Consider the following 5,000-nt stretch of genomic DNA (forward strand, 5'->3'; position numbering starts at 1 on the left):
GCGCCTGCAGTGAAGCCACGCGTATACGTGCTTCTGTACACCACGTGGAAGCTATTTATACATACTTATCCAGTTCGCAGGGGAAAAGTTTGGCATCATCCGGGGTGCTCTGGTCAAACCTGCGACGGGAAAAAGGGGGCTGTTTAGGGCGGGGGGGCGGAGGGTTCACAAAAAGGGAAAAGGGGAAATGAAAAGAAACATCCGGCTTTTCGGATGACATGAATTTCCAATACAGCGAGGGGAAAACTGTGCATTCAAATTCCAATGGAAAGAAAACAGGCTTTTAAGTCTCTATTTTGTCTTTTCTATTATCTATCAAATTTATCTATAAAAACTTCCCCATTCCCCCCCAGTTCTCTTTACCCCCCATTCCCTTCTTTCTCTTTCACCCCCCCCCCCCTCCTTTTCTCCCTCGCTCCTCTCTATATATGAAATGGTGGTTAATATACAAAATCCCAAAAATAAAATTTTACATACGCTACACTTAAATATATAAATTTAAATATACATATATAAAAACACAGGAAACATATCATCCCCAAAACACATGCACACACCAAAAAAAACCCCACACCACACCACACACACACACACACACATTTAAATTTATATAATATAATTATATATATTTTTATATACACATATAAAATAGCGTGTGTGTATGCAAAGTGTGTATACATACAAAAATTGAAATGTACATACTAACACACAACACATATAAAAAATTTTAATTTTAAAATATATTATAATATATATATTATATAAAAATAATATTTTATTATATTAAATAAAAATAAAATATATATATATATATATAAATATTTTATATATAAATACATATTACATATTTACCCCAAACACACACAAAAACAAAAACCACACACACACACAAAAAACACACACACACACACAAAACACACAACACACCACACACACACAAAAACCACACAATTAAATAAATATATTTTAAAATATATATTATAAAAATTTTAATATTTTATACACATACCCTTTGCACAAAACAACTGGGGCCCATACCCTCTCGACCAAGCGGGGCCCCCCCTTGGGCCCAAACCCTTTTAAAAAACAAAAATTGCTGAAAAGAGAAACCCAGGGAGCCTTTGGAAAAGGGGGCGGCGACCCGGGCGTCGACCTCCCCGAAAGTACTTCCCGAGGCTCCCCGAGCCCAGGCCGGCAAAGACGGTCGGCCCGGGGAAACACGGGGAAGTAGCTGACGGAGGTTTTGGGATGCTTGGAAAATGTCGCCTCCGAGGGGAAGAATGATTTCGTAATGTATTTTGCGGGGGTGGTGTTTGGGGGCAGATACGGTTGCTGCGGGAAAATTTTAAATGCAAGGAAAGAAAAGAGGCAGATCTTGATGTGGTTTTTCGACAAAAGGAATTTTGGATGTTGGCTCGCCCCGGGTTTTCTAGGGCGTGGGGTGTGTTTTGTGAGTGTGAGCAATGGGAAAACTAAAATTTCTTCCCCAAACTTTTAACCTAGGGATAAGTTTTTTCATCCTTGGCACTCGTTTTTCCTGCCACCCGTCGGCAGTGACGGTGCACTGTAGTTGGCGCCCCAGCCAAAGGTCAGGGGAGTCAGTTCCGGGTAAATGCCCCATCGCGTTCGGGTTAAACCTTTTTCCCTTCAGGGCCCAGTGGCAAATTCGGAGGGAGAGGCGGCCCCTTTGGACTCTTTTCCCTAAGGGCAAAGGACGATACTCAATAAAACACAAGATTCTGTCGCACGTTCCCCTGGAGGGCGTGCGCCCTGGCCCGCTTTCCCCAAGGGAAAACCTCCCAAAATTGCGGGCGGGGTTTGGGCTTCCCACCAAAGGGCTCCGGCCGGCCCTTTCCCTCCTTCCCCAAATCCCCCCCCCCAATAGGCCCTGACACCGCCCTTGGCCCCCTGGGCCAAAAAGCGGTAGGCGCCCCAGGAGGGGACGCTGTTCTTTCGGGGAAGGCCCCGGGCCGTAGGAGATGTACCGCCCGATTGCCCCCAAAAAAATGGCCAAGGGCTTCACCTCCGGGCCGGCCACAGAGCCTTCGGAGAAAGCTGGGATAAAACTTTTGAAAACGGGACTCATTTTATACAAAGGGTGGGTGCTTTTTTGAGGAGCCCATAGCAAATTTGGGTGCCAAAAAGCAATCTGAAACCATTAAATCGCCCCAGATCTACATGCACAAAACAAACGGGAAAATTCAATGATTGAAAAATATAAACCCCAAACAAAAAGAATGTAAAAAACCCCCTCCGGGCACCACAGAAGACCGGGCCCCGTCGGGGTCTGCTGCCTTCCCTACGAGCAGCGGGGAGGAGGAGAGACAGCATTGCCCCGGGGTGGGGGATTTTAGGGGGTCGGAGAGTCGAAATGCGTGCTCCCCCCCCCCCGGATGCCCAGCAAACCCTAAAAATCGAAGGGGTTCTAAAAACGAGCGGGGCCGTTTAAAACTCAGGGCTGCAAGTCATCCCTCTGCTCTGCAAAGGTTGCGACGTCATTTCGTCCGCCCTGTGCTTGCATTGGAAAGTTTGTATTAATATATGTTTTATCTTTAGATTTTTTTAATATATTTATTCTAATCTTTGTATTTTAAAAAAAACAGCGCATCTGATGTATGAAAGGGTATTTATGAAAAATTGGTGTTGTATTGTGTGTGGGGTTGGTGTGTGTGTGTGTGTGTTGTGTGTGTGTGTGTGTGTGTGTGCACCCCCGGCTAAAACACGCACATACTAAAAAACGCACACAGCGCGCTCGCATGTAATCCCTATATATACATATAAATTTATTAAATATTATAAAATAAAATTTTTATAAAAAATTTATAAATGGGATAAAAATATATGAACAACAACAACACCCCACAACACACACACACACACACAAAACACACACACAAAAAAACAATATATATATTTTTTTATATATTTTTATAAATATTTAAAATACAAGTTTCTTATATATATTATACACACACACACAACCCACAAAAAAACACAAAACACACAATAATATTTTAATATATATATATTGTGTGTGGTGGGTGTGTTTTGTGTGTGTGTGTGTGTTTTTATGTGTGTGGTCGAAACAAATAGAAAATTTATCATTTTACAAATATTTTTATGTGCACACACACACACACACTCAAAAACACCCCCAAAAACAAAACACACACCCCAACACACAACACAAAACCAAAACACACAAAAACTCACACACACAAAACCAATTTTATATATATATATTTATATATATATATTTTATATAAAATATATAATATTTATAAAAATATTTTAAAATGATCATCGTTTAAATTTTGGTCCCCGGAAAAAATTGCCCCTCGGGTTTGTCTCTCGGGGATTTTGGGTGCAGCCTTTGAAAACATACTAAAAAGGGTCCCTTTTTTAATTTTTGAAATCTGTTGGTGGGAAAGTTTCAAGTATTTTAACTGAATTATCACTAGCAGGCAGTGGTTTTTTCATGGGGTTTAAAGGAGGTTTTTTTGCTCGTATTCCCGTTTCTTCTGGAGTTCCTCAGGGTAGAGTTCTTTTCTCTTTTAATTTTAAATACAAGCAAAAATTGCCCGGGATTTCTAATAAGATTTGGTTTTGGGGCTGATGATACTTTTGCCCAATTGATATTCCTTCTCTGGCAAAACCCCGGGAAAAAGTAGCTTACAGGGCCTTTACTGAAGACCTGATGGGTAATTTCCCGTCGTGGTGCCTCGGGGAAAAGGGAAAGGGAAAGAAACCCTACCAAAAATCCAAAAGGGAAAAGGGTTGTGAGTCGGGGCTAAAAGCGCACTTGGGTTCAGCAATTTAATCAACTTCAATGAATAATCTAAGCTCCCTTTGGGGTAACCCTTTGATTCACAGCTTACTTTTGAAAATTTCAAATTAAAAGGGAAAACAAACCCGGGGAATTTTTTTCTAAGTAGGGCATCATTCGCAAGTGCAAAAAAGATTTTTTGAAGATGACAAAATTACCTTAATTTTTTGCCTCATTTTGAGTATTATTCTCCAGTGTGATTTTTGCCCCCGATCCTATTTTTAAAATTTTCCCCCAAAAAAACTTTTTTTTCCCGGGGCTGACTTAAAATTTGGGTTTACTGGAAAAATTTTGCCCGGGTTGTTGGGGGCCCTTCCCGTCTTACACAACATTCACCCTTTGGGAATTGTCTCGATTTTTTTAAATGTTTTTTTCAGAAAAATAAAAATTTATAACCCTCAATTCAATGACATTTGATGCCAGTCGAATCGTTTGCATTCTCCCGTTTTTTAAAATGCCTTTTTTTCCCGCTACCTTGTAGGCCTTTTTTGGAAAAAGATTTCCTTTTGATATTGGGAGCTAACATTTTTCTTACTACGTAAATTTGCTTAAAGGGGTTTTTTATTCCTCCCTTTTCCCTTTTTTAGTTGTGTGGGTTTAAACCCGTTGTATAAAAATTACCATGATAATAACCCACACACACACACACATACTGTAAAGGGTATATGTATGAACACCCCTTTAAAAAATGGGTTTTAAAACAGGAAAATAGTGAAACGGGGCGGTTTTTGGGTTAACCCTTTTTTTTTGAGAAGGGGAAGCCCAAAACAGATATTCCCCCACGGATACAAGTCTTTTCGGTTTAAAGGGTTTGTGCTTGGCTGGCCCCCCAGGGGGCGCATGGGTGGGCCACCCACCCCGCCCGGTCGGGAAAGGAAATCTCTCGGTAGGACTCTCTCTGACCTGGGGCATCCCGGCCTTAAAAAAATGTGGGGGTATGGGGCACGTTGGGGGGCCCCCGCAGTTGAAGCCACCGTATACGTTCTTCTGAACCCCCACGTTTGGGAAGCTATTTTTAAAATAAATTTAAAACTGCTCGGCCAAAACCCACTCAGCCTTGCCCCCGAGGGGTCTGATATTTTCCTTTAAGGGTGAAACCCAAAACCCGGCTGGTTCTTGACTTTTTAAAAATTTCGAAACTTTGCGTGTGTTTCCTTGATGCATATTCGTGGCT

The sequence above is a fragment of the Penaeus chinensis genome, chromosome 11 (assembly GCF_019202785.1).
Source record: "Penaeus chinensis breed Huanghai No. 1 chromosome 11, ASM1920278v2, whole genome shotgun sequence".
NCBI lineage: Eukaryota > Metazoa > Arthropoda > Malacostraca > Decapoda > Penaeidae > Penaeus > Penaeus chinensis.